Below are 16,859 nucleotides of genomic sequence, written 5' to 3'. Positions count from 1 at the left end.
ATTTTAATATAATTTTATTTAATTTAACTGAACTCTATTAAAGAAATGAAACTGAGCTCTATGAGGTAACGTCATTACTTCTCGGAATTTTGTTTTTTTTTTTCGATTGATTTCATTTTTTTTATAAATATGATACTAATTTAAAAAACGTAATCCATAACTTCCGATAATGATATCTGTCTTTTCTGTTTTGTTTCTCTCAGCGCATCCTTTACAAACAAATTGGGATGTGGGATTTTTAAATAAAATAATAAATAAACAACATAAATAAAATAAATATAATACAAAAATACAAATACAGTGATACAAAACTAGTGATGAGAGCTTGGTCCACCTTTACCATGAGTTGCCTCAGTCCTGAAGATACTTCAGATACTTTTTGCTTACACTTGGATAAAGGATTAAACTAAATTTATTAAATATAATACAAAGATTACTTGTTAATAAAAAGTTATTTGCCAACCAAACTAATCTTCATAAAAAATCTTCAGCGGTGTTCAACTGCTATTTCGGAAGGGTTTGGTGTCTTGTGATGAGGCAACAAACCCGAACAAAGCTTACTTCCTTTGTACAAACTGCAGGAGGAATCCTCTCCACCTTCACTGTTGTTGGTGCTTTGTAATAAAGCCTCAAACTTCCATGACAAGAAGATTAATTGTGCCACAGAACAAAATGCAGCCTCCTGCAACTTTTATGTTCCATTCATAAAGTGTAAGCCTCACTGGGAGGCAGCCACTTCAGTGTTACTACTAATGCTAGCATCCTCTTCATTTGGTTACATATTTCAGTAGCTTGTATACACAACTACTTTCTCTCGAAAAGGTTAATGGGTCGTTGAAGCCGTCACCCGTCGATATCTTCATACTGGGTCACGTCCGGATAGATGAAACCACACGCAGATGGAACTCCATCCGGCTAAGACTACCTGCTTACCTTTCCTTTTCATTGGACAAAGTTATTTACACTTTCGTTCGGTAAACAGCACACACGCCGCCACTTCCTGAAATGAAGGAAAAGATTTGGAGACTGACTGTCCGGCATCTGGCCAAGCACGCGACCTGACCCTGTTTACAACTTTCCCTTTCCAGCACGGAAGTGTGTCAGTGGGCAATTGGAACGCAGGACAGAGGCTCAGTCGTGGGTTTTGTATCGGCCTGAGAGGAGAATGCTACTGCTCTTGTTTCTCCTAAGCTCGCGAGCCTATTGTCGCGTGCTTGTTTACCCTGCCAACCCCCTTTTTTTTTTTTCTCCTAGGTCGACGATGTTCTACTTCGGTTTCTCGTAGAGGTGTTTTCCGACGACCTTGGCCCTGACCCCCGTCGGTCACCTGCGTGGCTCAACCCTTTCTACACCATGTCGTACCTTTGATGAACGTACTAAAAATAGCTGGATGGGTTACGGTAACCAGGAAACTGTACTTCTCCCCAGCTGGTTTATATTTAGCCTTATTTTCATTTTAATTCTTGTTTATTCCTGTTGTCAAGAGTGCTGTGCGATTCTTCGAAGATAAGAAAATGCTCGTGGCAGCTTTCAAATTATCTCGAAGGTTTACGGCAGAGTTTTCTAAGTTCCGCTTTTCTTTTTCTTTGATTCACCGTAAAGGAAAAGTTGGTTTGAATGCGTCTATACGTGACTTCGAATATTCTAATCTTCGTCATCTAACGTATATACAGAAAGGATTGACTCCTTTTGAATGTTGTAGGATTTGCTGGTTTTACAACTTTTCAAGATTGGGATTTCAATAGATATTTGCTTATTAGGAGAAGATGAGGATTTTTGCTCAACTCAATGCTGAGTTATAATCGCTGTTCTTGAAGCACTTTCTGGCTCTGGTTTATCTGAAATCGCATTGTTTTGTAAAGCCTTTAAATATTAGGCTTTTTAAAAGTAACAGGAAAGTCAAAATAATGAATGCAATAATTTCCGGTTTGGCTTCCCCACTTTAATTTCAAGGAAAAATAAAAATAATAATAATTGCAAAGATGTGTTGTCGTTGTTGTGTGAAGTCATTAACACTAATTTTAGAATCAAGATTTACGGAAATTATGAAGGGCATTAAACTATGTCTGACATAACAGGTCTGATATACTGAGATGAATAAACCCCTCGGTTGCACACAAAAAAGGGAATTTTTCTCATAAACAGAGCAGCCGCGTTTGATTTTTCTTTTCTTTTTTTTTTCGGGCATGGAGGCCAGATTTTAAGCGAAAAGTGATTTGAGGTCGTGTTCATCATGGAAAAGAAATGTTACTCGCAATTAAAATTGGTAGAGAGGGGATAGTCAAAGAAAACTTGTAATAAAATGCACACGAATATAAACGAAACATTTTTTTGAATTCATTCAAAAGTTTTATTAAAATATGTTCAATTTTAATCACTAAGTACTACTTACTACTATTTAGTGTGCATTTTATTGCAATTTTCTTTGGCTACCAACCAGTAATAGTAGGTTAATCCTATTAAGTCATTTCTGTCAGAGAGTTCTCAAGATGATGTATTTATTTTATGAGAAGAAAGACTCCTTCGCTTCTGCATGAGAATGACTCACTTTCGGTTTGAAAGTCCTTATAAATATTTCGTGCATTGTGGAGTTGAAATGGGTATCCGGAGAGTTCATCGAAAAACAGTTCATCGAAAGACAATTCATCGAAAATGCAGTTCGTAGAGAAAAAAAAATTAACTGAAAATTTTAACTTTTCGAAAATGTTATGATAAAAGTGATCCATTTAGAACAAATATTCAACCGTGCAGAGTGAGAAATCAATGCTACTTTAATAGGGAATAATTATAGAACAATTTGTTTCTTATTGTCTTTCTTGTCCGATAACTGTTTCATGTCTGTTCATGGGACTGATTTGCCTGTTTCCGGGAGGAAAAGCCCAGCCTACGCAGGCTCCATTATTATTATTATTGTTACTAGTAGTAATATGCGACTTCAATACAGCAATTATTATGGGATGAATTTTATTCATCCGATATTAATTCAAATAGAATTATTATGGAATGAATAAAAGTTTCAAATAGCGAATCTGAATCAGATTCGCTATTTGACATTTTTACAAGGAAATGCCGATCCGTTCCAGTTTTCAGTTCAGCTATATTCGGGGCAACAAAGAAATAACGTGTCCAAATTATGTATTACAATAACTCTCAGACTTAGCGGGAATTAGTAGAAATTGTCAGTACAAGAAGCTGTCTGCACGGTTTACTTTTTGTTCTAAATGGATCCCTTTTATCGTAACATTTTCGAAAAAAGTTTCGAAATGATATTAACAATTCCGCTTTGGCTGGATCAATTCAATGAAATTTCAGTTAAATTTTTCAGCGAATTGTTTTTTCGATGAATTGCATTTTCGATGAATTGTCGTTCGATTAATTGTTTTTTCGATGAATTTTCATGGAACCATTGAAATGGGGGGTTGGTTAGAATTATGACCAGAGCTATCAAGAGAAGGAAGACTAAACAGTGCTAAAAAGGGCAACATATTATGACGTGTTAATCGTGTGTTCTTCTGCCGACTGCTTCTTTTCTGGGATTAAAGAACCCTCTATATGGCAACTCACATTCGGTCGAAAAGTCCTTAAAAAGGTTTGTCCCTCCCTAGAGTGTATTCAAACCCTCGTCTTTCCAAACAAAGGGCATATCGGGATGTCCTGAAGATTGCGCTATAAACCAGATTTACTATGGAAACGGGTGGGAGCCACATAAAAAAATTCCAATTAATTTTTGCCCAACCTGTCAGGGAGATTATTCGTCATACTGTGAGAATTTCTTGTGAAATTCTCACAGTTGATTTTGAAATTATTTCTACTTAATTTTAATGAAAAGCTTAATTGAGCTAGTTGTATTTTCCCTATAACTACGTTTTTTTACATAAAATATGAATTAGTGTAGCATTATAACCCCTAATTACTTTAACTTTTAGGATGTAATAAAACAGACAAAAAATACACTATATCGGATCGGAGGCACATCGCAGTCCGCGCAATATTCATGCTTGCAATGAAAACAATTTCGGTTGTATTGCCATCTCATTGCTGCATTTCCGTCACACTGAATAATACTCTATTTTAATTTTTTTTTTTTTTTTAATAAGTAGTGTTGCATAGTGGAACATCAGTGTCATATATAAGAGAAAAACATAGGTAGGAGTATTATAAATGCCTCTACAAAACAGCCTAACTTAACAGATCGAAGTCAGGACAGCATCAATACTAATCACTTAAAATTACATGTCATGTTCCAGATTTGTTTTTTTCTTTCTGGAATCTTTTTAATGTCGTATTTTGTGCCGTTAAAATGTCGCGTGTTAGTTAGCATTCGATATAAAATAGTGAAACATTCGGGGGAACTATTCCATGTGTTCCACGCGCCAAATGCTAGCCTTCGTTTTGTGTGTGTGTGTGTGTGTGTGTGTGTGTGTGGAGCGCGTGCTCGCTAAAGCACATGAATTGGGCTTTCAGTATTCCTTATTCAAAGACTCAACGAAGAAGAGAGAGAGAGAGAGAACACCGTTTCCTAGCACACCTTTCATTCGCTTCTGTTAGCATGTCATCCTTTGAATAGATCTTCTGATTTACTGCCAAGAATGTGAGAACTCCTTGAAGAAATGTGACACGATTTTCTTTTCGCTGAATAGTCCAGTTAACTTACAGGAAATGGGACTGCTTCTGTTTGTAGTGACCTGGTTTCAGTTGTTAGGTTTCGAAATCCGATATCCTATAACAAAAAGTCATGTTCTTGTTTGAAGCAGAAATGCGTTTCACTCATCGTGATTGCTCTCTGAGATTCACTTTTCCTTTCTGAGCTAAAACTAATTCTCAAATAAAATTAATTTTGCTTCGTCCCACGTTTCCCATTGGAAAAATAAGAGTTAGCGATTTTGATAATTTGAAAACTATATAATGATGTATTATAATTACTGAAAATTATAATTTTGAAATTATATATTTTGAAAAAAATATATACACATTTATATTTCTTTATAAATAATCAAATTAGATCTCTAAAAAAAGAAAATATTCTTAACTACACCTTAAATTACTTCAATTTTAAGGTCAGAATATATTTCGACTCAAGTGATGCACGATTACACGATTTTACGCGATAAAAATCGTGTAAGACTTTTGAAAGAGGCCTTGATAATAGTCAGAATTATATAAACCTGGATGAAAAATAAACTTCACTCTGTTAATCACTGAGCGAGGAAAACTGCGTTGTGAACTTCCTCAAGACGCCCTCTTCTCATCAGTATAAGTCTGTGTAGAATTAATGATATATTTAAATATGAAAAAGACAGCTGAAAATGTACAGAAGCGAGTATCTCCTTAAAATTTATTGAAACTGTATAGAAGATAATAGACAAAGACAAAGATAATCAGAAAATATCGAAGACCATAATTGCAGTGAATTGAAAAATGATAAAAAAAAAGAACAGCTACTTCTTTAGCATTGATTTATTGTTTGGATTATGTAAAATGGATATCTGAATATTAAGCTCAAAATGTGAATACAAAAATATCTTTGAATAATAATGTATCGTGGTATAAAATTATTATATCCTCTCTCCTCATGCAATATTGCAGTTGCTCCTTTGGTATTTTGCAGACTTTCAACCAGATGGCACGTCTCTGTGTACACCTTAAGATAATGCCGATCTCCTGACATCATTTATTTTCTTCTTCTCCAACTCCTGCATATAACGAGCAAGTCAAATCACCTCTTAACAGCCTACTACATCCTAGATAGCACAACGAGTTTAGATCCAGATGGTATTTCTCCAATTTTACTCCGAAGCTGTGTTCTGAAATTAACACTATCCTGCATTGTCTTTATACTCTTTTACATCAGCTGGCATCTGCCTCACAACATGGAAGAAGCACGCCAGTTTGAAGTCATATTGGAATTACGGTCGAACGAAATAAGGCCAGGATATTATGGATGAGAAAACCAAGTTTCCATGAGATAAAACCCTGTTAACTTCTGTTTGAGATTGGCTAACTCGCTACAGTTGAAAAACCCTTATTATTGTTCTTGCCGTTCTATACGGGATTCGAATCCACGTCTTTTTAAACAAAGGGGATATTCGATGACGATTGAGCTACTGTGGTTCTACATTTGAAAACCCACCAATTAATTTATGACGATTCGCACGGATTTCGCCACCAATAGATTCACAGCAGATCTAGTTTACATTTATCATCTCTGGACGCATGGCATGGAACTGTTTAGAGAAGGCCTTTGCTGTTATTCTTAATATTTCCAGAGCATGCAATCGAGTGTAGCATCGAGGCATGGTGAGCAAACTGTTCAACAAACGGACAGTTTGCTGAGCTCCGTTTGTTGAACAGATACCCCCCCCGCGACACACACACACACATGGACAAAGAGCGGAGAACACGATATAAATGGCTACTATAACGCAATAAACTTTAATTTATCGTTGTACACTCAGAAACACAAGACACTGCAAAGGAGCAAGCTACCATTGATTAGCCCTGGTATGAACTGAAACTAGAAATACAATCGATAATGTAGGGAATGTTTTGTACAACATTAGTCATTACATATAAATTTCAGTCTGGCTAAAATAGTAGATCAGTTGCCCAACTAAAACTGAATCGTAAATTGATTTTAGTAAGGATCGCACATTTTGTATGACATATTTCATCAACATCTATCGAACTGTTTAAGAGAGGAAGTTTGAAATATTTTATAAACGACGAACAGCACGAACACGTTTCCCAGAGGCATTTTTTTCGTGAAGTATGTTCTCATGTTTGTCCTTGAGAAGTATTGTTTCTATAGAATTCGAAAAGAATAAATAATGCACACATATCAGTAATTTATGACTTTGTGGTTCATCCTCTTGTTTTTATTTTATTTTTTGTTTAAATACAGTTCTCGTTTTCTTCACACAAGTACCCAAGAACTTTATGAACGTTTCCATACCCGAAATATAAATCCTGCTTTCCCGATGAAATATTTGAATCCTACGCAATAGCATATGAGAAGCGTTACGTTGTTGTGTATTTACAGTTCATTCATTAAAGTCTGGACAGAATGTCGAAAGAAGGTGAAGAATTTGCCTTCTTTGATTTGTTTTAATTCTACGCTGCTTTAAATGTTTTTTTTTTTCCCCGTCGATTCATATACTCCATTAATAAGAATAGTTATTTGTGTTCTTCAGCGATCTCCACGTTACTAAAGTATTCTAAGTAAGCAATGGTTATTTTTGAGATTTTTATCTTCAGTTATATAACAGTTTTAAGAACTGTATTGTGCTTCAAATACATATTAATAAAAAGAACTGCTTGAACAAGCTTATCTGCTGCTATGCTCACTAACGCCACCAGCAACAACATAGAACAGTGTCCTCTTTGCAGACTCGTGGTCTGTATGTTGTTAGAGTGCACGATTCTTGAAATCCTTGCCTCACTTGATATACAGATCGTTAGCCGGGTTATCATTAACTGGATAATTTTTGGCATTGGTCCATTATTGGCACGTTTTACACACTCTTCTGTATGTGATCACCTCAGCAGAATAGCCCGTTTCTGTGATACTAGCGCCAGTGTTTTCGGAATCGACTATCGCACTGCGTTTAAAGTTGGTTAGGTAGTGCAACTGTCCCATAATTATATACCTGAAAATACAGCTGGCTAGCAATGATCACGCAATTTTTGAAAATATTTTAAACGATGTCTTCAGGGAAACAAATGCTTATGCGATTACATTCTTACATGTAGCTAGCTGTTTACATGTCCACTGCCATATTCAAATAATTAGATCACTTAAACAGTCACTTTTGGCTGAACGAGACATCACAAAATCTAAATCTTTTCTATCCGATGTAAGCCGTTAAAAAAAATGTATATTTGTTTTGAAAATGAAGTTCAGTGTGGAATCTTCGTTTGGGTACTGCCAGCATTCACATCAGATAGAACAGAATTAACGTGTGAGAGAGAGAGAGAGAGAGAGAGCATTTTAGTTGTTAACTTACATTATTCGGTTATTAGTTGTCAGAATGACGAGAATAAAATAAATAAATAAAATCTGTTGCCTTTTAGAATATCTTGTTTTCTTTTTATTTCAGATTATATGTAACAAACCTAAGTACGTATATATCTAACGTGCTATTATCACGGATTTCTGCTTCTTCTCTTTTTTCTTTGATGCTTTCTTTCCACCTTATCCCCTTCATCAGCACATTGTAATATCTGCCCAAACACGACCTGATCCATTACCTTTGAAACTGTTTGAACCTTGAACGACCAACATACAAATCTGTCATTTTGAGTCTTTTCTGTTTTGTTGCCAATATTCGCGTCGTTTTTCATCATTCCTTCTCACTCAAATGACCATGTACTTCTCTTTATTTACTTGCTAAAGTCAAATTAATGTTTTAACCACATTTCAAAATCAAATTATCTCACTGTTTTTACATTGGTAAAAAAACAGTGAGATAATTTGATTGCTTTCAAAATATAAACATTCTGCTTGCTATTATGTGGCCAGCCGAAACTTAAAAATGCAATTAATACAAACAAAACCAAAGATATTTGTAAGACAGAATGACACATACACAGAAAGTAAACTCATTATGATTATAATTGAACATATTCATTAACGTGATTTCCAGTAGCAATTACTAACACGTTTAGCTAAAACCAAATTTATTAAATATTTAAATGAATTCCCTCGCGCATTTTCATTCCTCGAAGGCACTAGACGGTTACTCTTTTACCCCCCCCCCCCATAACATCTGGAAATCGATAAGCAGCCATCTCGACTTCTCCCCATTGTCAGAACGGAGTGTTTTTCTTCTGCATGCTAGGTGAGAGGCAATATTTCGTAATCCTACCTTATCTTTATAACTTAAGTGGATATTAAATCCAACACTATTTCAAAGCCGAATACAGAAACTATAAAAGTTTCGGCGAAGTTTGATCAGAGAGCTTACGGAGATACACTCGCCTCCGTGCTACGAGTTGCCCCAGCATTCCGTGCTTCCTATCGTTTAGCTGGGGAAACTCGTAGCATGGCGGCGCGTGTATTCCCATAAGCTCTCTGATCAAACTTCGCCGAAACTTTTATAGTTTCTGTATTCGGCTTTGAAATAATGTTGGATTTAATATCCACTTAAGTTAGTGAAGCCTTTTGGCTCTTCATTTTAGTAAACTACCTTATCTTTATTTTTCTGAACTCGTGTGTATTAAACAGTTGTGATTTTACTGCTTTGCTGCAGTAAAATCACAACATACCTGGCATCATGAAATGTATAACGAATGTAGGTAGACTTTCGTGAATATTTAACAATTTGGTAAATATAAAACCATTTACGAACAACTTAATCGCCATATACGTTCAACTTCGCTGCATTTGCACTTTTGTTTCTGGCAAAATAATGAAAGCGCCCTCTCACCAAGATAGCGATGAAAAATGTGTTAACAATCTAAGTTTATAGATTATCATAATACGTGCTATAACAGACTGAATTTCATTTGGTACCGAACGGTTTATATTTTGAAACGTTGCTACAGTCACGTTTAATCTAAAATTCTCTTTTAATTTTTTGTATAATTATACTATATTTTTGACTATCATTTTTTTAATTATTAATATCTAAGTCATATATTCATGCCACTAAAATGATGAAATTAAGGGTTAATATGCGCGTATTTCATGGGAAATATATGCGATAAACAGCGTGTTTTATGTATAATTACATTTATCTCTTTGCGTGGACCTATCTGTCATTTCCCTCTCTCTCTCTCTCTCTCTCTCTCTCTCCCCCCTTATCCTCTCGGTATGCACACTGCATTCAACACTTTTTCTCCTTGATGGATGGATAAATGGAGAGGAGGGGGGGGGTAGCTGTTAATGGGCGCGTGCGCAGGTATCGAACTGCAGGTTCACTAACCCGACGCTAGAGCACTGACCCGGTCAGTACACTGCTTCCATCCCTCCTTCGGACGTCCGTAAAGACTGAGTACTTAATAAAGAAGGCAAAAGTGAAAGTTAAATTTTAGTTGTTGCTTTATTCTCTGACAAGCTTACTGACATAAATGAGTGTATTCAGGTAGCAGCTGTATAATAGCAGTACACTATATCGTCGGTTGAATAATCATTATTCCATCAGGCAAACTGGAACGGGCGCCTTGTAGTTGCTTTATGCATCTTCGTTTAGACCGGAGAGATAACCTCTGTAGAATACTACATCATCATTTAGAACGGAGAGATGAGCTTCGTAGAATATGCGCATGTCTGTATGAAAGATGAGTGAGAAGATTTTTCTCACCCACCCAAAGAAATTATTTCCAAACCCTTCCCATTTGAGTGCTTTTGAACTCCATAAGGTTTTATATAAGTCCGTTATTTTTGTTGAAGATCCATTTGGGTCTCTAAAGTAGCAGGTTTCCGAGTCGTAAATTGAAGCAGGTTTATTCCCAATAATAATAAAACAGTTTATAATATTATTAGACTAAAATTGAGGGCTGAAATAATGAAGTTGAGTTTTGTTAATGATCTTCTCATTTACGTTTCTCTGGATGATAATGATCTATCCTTAATGTAAAAAAAACAAAAAACATTACACTAACTGTTTATACAAATTGAATCGTTTCCCATCCTTATTATCATTTGCAATTAACATAAAAGCGGTCCATATTGAAATAACTAATCGCCATTCAAAGTAGGGGATAAAAATAACAGATGTTTGCTTCTTTTTTTTTTTTTTTTTTACCGTGCGGTCGTATTTCTTCTAGACAATTTTGCACATCATTTATATTAATTGTATACGGTAACTCAGTGTTATACAGGTGATTGCAACAGATCCTGTTATTGTTTAATGTCTGATATTCAAAAGCACTTTTGTGTGTGTGTTTTCGGGCCATTTTAAAATAAAATTCAAAAATATTCACATATCTGATTATGCACATTTATTCCTTAATCTTTTAAAAATATTTTTAGTCTTCCATTTAAATATTTTGCCCTTCCTTTAAGGCCATCATTTCACATACGACACAGTGACCACACTCTTTTTCTTTCTCCTCATGAATTAGAATTTAAAAGGACGAAGATAAACCATAAATATTATTCATGCCTTTTAGTGTAGTTGAGTTACTAAATAATGCTTCTCTCTCTCCCTCTCTCTGTCTCTCTCTCTCCATCCCCAAACTTGAAGACGGTATTGGCTTCATTCTAAGCCATTCATTTAGGACATAGAACTGCGCCTTTCTTTCTTCACTTTCTTGTTCTTAAAAGACCAGCCTTTTTTAAAATAACATTCATTTGTTGTGATTAATTAATGAGAATTATTTATGAATCGCCTATCCTGAGATATTTTGTACCGGAGTTGACTGGACCGGTCATGTTTTCGGAATTCTCTTTTAAACTACAGAATATGTTACGGTGGGTGATAATGTTCCCTTTTTTAGTGGAAGTGAATGGGTTGCATTTTATCCTATAATTCACACAAGCTGTCTTACTAAAGGGGTAAATTTGAACTTATCTCTTTCATCATTCTGTTTCTCTATCCCCTCCTCTCTTATTCGTGGTTGTTACAAGAAGTCAGAGGTGAAATTACCATAATTACTGGCTTCAGGCGTGAAGGCTTCTCTAGAAAGGCAAGGCACCTTGCTTCGTTTTATTACACCAAGCCCAAATGGGGCCAAAAACCTCATCGGGATTCCTCACTAGAAAGAAAAAAAAAACGTGAAAAAATATATGAGGAGATGAGCGAATCATTAGGTTGCTAGAAAGCAGGCCATTAGTTCAGAAGTTATTTCTTTATGTGAGATATGTTTTTATGTATAAAAACAAAAAACTTGCGGTACACTTTTGTAGTTACGCTACATTAGCAATAAAATATATTTTGTATCGTTGATGATATTATCCATCACAAGAAGAAATGACTGTTATTATTGAATAATAAAAATTGGATTACTTTGTATATCTTTCTGTGGGTTAGAGGCGGTGCCCTTTAAAGAACTTACATAGTTGTCAATCGGTATGCTAAGAGGTTAAGAATTAACACAGCTTTTATTTTAACTGCTATTTGGCAAGCTTCTGTATTAAAAGTGTCTACTGTATGAGCGTAGGTGTTCACCCAAATGGAACCCACCCCATAGAATAGTTGACTTAAATGACAAAAGTAAATTCTAATACCTGCACTCCAGCGGGGGGGGGGCATTTTTTCTTCCTCTTTTGCATATTGTATTATGCAAGCAGTACAATCAACTTCGATTTTTTAAGAGGTGCATACAAGCCATACGCATCTCAAACGGTTTTCCAGTCCACTAAAATGGTGCATAGCTCGCTGTGACTGGACTGTTGAAAATCTTCTGGCATAAATCACAATAGATGTGTTCAAATCAGAGACTGTTAGGTGTGGTAAATGAGATGTTAGTGGTGTTATTGGGTTGAACGTGCTTCTCCCTCTTTGAAAGAGAACTACATTACCCCCGTAGTGACAGGAAAAATTAACACTAACATTATATTGACATTCCGGACGATTCTGATGATTCTGTAGAAATGAGCTAGTTGAGTATCAGCACGATAATATAGCATGTAAGGGCCATGGTGTGAAGAAATAGGAGTTCAAAGGTTGTGCTGGCAGCAGAGTTTCGATCGGGTTAAATTCCGCAGAACACATTTAGCAAGAGGCACGACTCTTCTGGTGAATGAATGCCTCTAAAAATGGATAAGTCGTGTGTGTTTATCGACATTCAGGGGCATCTGTAACAGTCCTAAAGTGGACAATGGTGTAGGTTTGTGAGAATGAATGGCTGTAGGACTACTCGATGTTTATAGGTTTTGCAATATAGCGCATACAGTTAAGAAAAACAAAATTGACCTCTAAGTTTAACTGCTTCTTTTAGCCAACTCTTAGAGAATTAATTAAGAAAGCCTCCAATATTTACGGTGAAACATTAAGAAATTTACTTGAAAGTCAGACGAACTATTTGAAATTACAGCTTGGAGAGTGTGACATTCAAAATTCTGTCGTTACAGAATTTTGAATGAATAATAATGCAAATATAACTCGTTTCAACAAGTTATTTGTAGGGAAGTTTTTCTGAATAATTAAAAGTATAATACATAAAAATAAATAAATGGAAATTTGAAAGAGTGAGACTAATGCAAATATAATTCCGTTCTTATGATAAGACCAACACGAGATTCGATCCACTGATCGAATTGAGCAAAACACAAGCGAAATAATTTTGGTAGCCATAATTCGTCTATCTTACAGACGAATAAATAAATAAATAAATAACTTCAGGCAGTCGCTTTCTTGCGTAGTGACACCACTTGATCACAGCTACCGAACATAGAATTGAGCTTTACTTAGCTCAGACGATTTTGACGAAACTCGTTTACTGGGTTCGAATCCCATGTAGATCACGAAGAACCTTTATCAGGGCTTTTCAACAGAAGGCGAGTTAGCCGGTCGCATACGGAGGTGAAAGGGTTGTGTCACTCTGTATTGTAGACAAGAGTAAAACAGACAGTCACTTGGTGTCGTGCTTGGGTGACAGCGGTAATTATTAATCGCTAGTCCCGGTTTCATGATAGCTTGATAAAGCAACGTATTCAGTTGACCCCTTTGATATTAGAATTAACACGACTTATAATTATTTATATACAATACTGATCAGAGTTAAATTTTTAATTTGTCGACATTTATGCTGTATTCGGGAATGTGCCAGAATCCAGGATCACGATCCAAATCATGGGAATGTAATCCAAAGAGTTGTTTAACCTTCGAATAACTGGATGTTCAGTTAACACGGTATGAGACTGGCAGTGCATACAAATAGTCGATTTGTACCGATTTGTATTCCTTGCGTATATTTATCTAAATGATGTCATAGCATTGAAAACCTCGTCATTGCACGAGACAAGTAAATGCAATACTTATCTGAACAAAATATGTGTTTCATATATGTAAGTATTCACAATAATATCGCAGTCAAACATTCGCTTAGTAGTTTTCTAACTTTCAGGGACACCTGGAGGAATTTTACTCAAATAGTACTTGAAAATCTTTCCAAAAATTTATCGATCTATTCTAATATTTGTTTCAATCAGGACATTTTTAAGTAGTGACACCACTATCTTTCTCTTCCTTTACTATAACGGGAGAATTTTAATGGCACACTTAAGTAAAACAAAAATTATGACTGCCGTATATTGTACCATAAAATGGCTGTAGTTTCAATAATTGCGATAAAGAAAAACGTTACCAGGTAAGAATACTGTTGCCATTTTATGACAGTCGGAAATTATTTCTTCCTTTTGGGATATTTTCTGCGTTATATGTATATTAAAAAAATGTACCTATGGTTTAAGAAATTACGAAATTAAGTTTGCAGATTGTCCTACTGTCTTCGAAACTAAAGCTGGATTTTAAAAGAGAGAGATTCAACAGGGGACCAAATAAAACGTTTTTTTTTGGGCGGGGGTAGAATAAAAGTCATATCTTTTACTGATTAGATAACAGTGGTTCCTACATTACTCCGATAAAAATAGAGAAACTTTAAAATTCATTTAACATCGTAAGTGTGCATAATTTAAATAAATATATCACCATTTATTTATCTATACTTCTATAAAATATATAAATGTTTACCTCTCAATATATAAATTAAGATGATGATGGTGGATATTGCGCATAAGGTAGAATACCATGAAGTGCGACCAAAAACTGCCCAACACCGCACTGATCTGCTTATAGATCTTGTAACCTTTCGTTGGGTCAAATATATAAAAAAATATTGATAAATAATTGGTGGTGTCTTTGATGTGTATTTTTCAATTAGCAGTGTGTTAATAACAACAACCTCCCCTATCACCTTATAGCGTTATTATCGTTTCTGTTTACGTTCTTAATTCTTCTACAGCTTTATTTAAAACCGCATTCTAATTTTAGATAGAGGGAAGGTGGAGGCGTGTTAATTTTAATTTTGGTTTCTAACCTTGGTGGATTTTTCTGACTACTACTCACACTTATGTCTTTTTTTTTAAAGTAAAATGAGATATTTTATAAGGCCGACTTCTCCCCTTGTGATGAAATCCCACAACATCATACTCTTTTGAGGCTGTTTTTTTATCAAATGGTTGGGGATTCCTAAGCAGGGCCTTTTTTTATCATTAGGTGAACTTAGGGCCGCTAAGACTTCGGTGTACGTGTGCTTGTGTGAATATGGCAAAATATATATAGAGAGACAATGTATAGGGGGCGCTTAAATTTTCTTTGTCTAGGGGCATAAGATACTCTCGAATCGGCCATGTCCCTAAGTAATCCGAGGAACGAAGGTAGCTTGGTCATGCGTTGGGAAGCCGCTTTAGTATGAGTAGTCTTTGCTGGTTGTGTGTGAACCATGGGCGTCAGAGAGGGATGTGGGGGGAGGGAGACAAACGGGGCACTTGACCCCCGGGATCTACTTGTGAAAAAAAAAAACCAAAAATTAAATAATTAAATAAAACATTATTAGAGCCTGTGTAGCTCAGTGGATGTGGCGTTCGCACACCACCGCGCTAGGCCGCACGAAGGAAGTCTTGGTTTCGAGTCTAGTCGGCGACTAGAGGAAATTTTTCTAAGCCTTTTTTCGACCGGTTCCCGAGTTAGTCGATCTCTGGCACGGGCAAGCAGGTTTTTCCTCCCGGAAACTCGGGTTTTTCGTCCTGTAAACTCAAGAAAATCGACCGTAGAACCCACATTATTTCAGACATTAAATATATTGTGTTAGGGTTAGAGACCACGAGATGGTGGCACATTTGAGCCGTCTCTCTTCACTGCGTACCGCTTAATTAGTGATAGCCTTGGGCCATATGTCTCTGATTGGGTACCAGTGGAGATTGAATTGCCCACTCAGTCTCCAAAAGTTAGATAGGGCTAAATGGCCTCGCCTACTCCCGTATATACGGGAATAAAAAGGCGTTAGCTGATTTTTTTTTTTTTTTTTAAAAACATTATTGATGTAATTATTTGTCTCCAAGATTTGTCCCTCCCCTCCCCCTGGGAAATTTAGCTTCCTCCCCTAGAAAATTTTCTGCGGACGTCCATGGTGTGAACGTTCAAATAATTGGCGTTATTAAAGGTTTCCAAGTAGTATTATTTCAAAATCACTTTAAAGTGTACTATGATGTTGTGGAATTATTTCTGGAACTGTCGTTTCGTGTAAAATTAGCAAGCTTTTGCTTATCAGATTTATACAGTATTCTATTGGGAGAGTTGTGATTTCTTTTTTGTAAAGAAGACATTCACATAAGAGCTTATATGTGTAATAGTCATTTTTTTAAAAAAAAGGAAAATCACATGCATGCTTGGACTGCATAGTGTTACCTGAAAGTTGAATAATACGCAGAAGCTTTAGATGTGATTCAAATTTGTTTTGTAGCAGTTTTGCGTTTATTGTCTTTTAGACCTTAGAAGTTTTCAAACACCAACTGAAGCTTATGCACCACAGTCAGCATCTTGGCTACTTAGAAATTCAACACACATACATAGAGAGCAATATTTTTTTTAATGAAAAAGGAAATTAGATTATCAACAATATTGTGAGAATTAGCAAAATTTTATATGAACATTAATTGATTAAATATGGATTTTAATATATTAAAATTATAATAAACGTTGAGTTTAATATTTACAATATACCTTCGGCGTGAAATGGTAAATGTGGAGAAAAATGTACTTTCTAAGTGTGATAAAAATTCATTTAATTGCTGAAGACAAGTTTTCCAGCGATTAAATGAATTTTCTAGAATCGCAATGACAGCCTCTCTTCTACGGACACCTAACATCATGGAATTTATCACGAGACTATGCAGGCATCTACTTGCGTTCTTG

The sequence above is a fragment of the Typopeltis vanoorti genome, chromosome 8, assembly GCF_054136105.1.
Source record: "Typopeltis vanoorti isolate ZY-2024b chromosome 8, IOZ_Tvanoo_1.0, whole genome shotgun sequence".
NCBI classification, from domain to species: Eukaryota; Metazoa; Arthropoda; class Arachnida; order Uropygi; family Thelyphonidae; genus Typopeltis; species Typopeltis vanoorti.
This window is presented reverse-complemented; position numbering follows the sequence as displayed.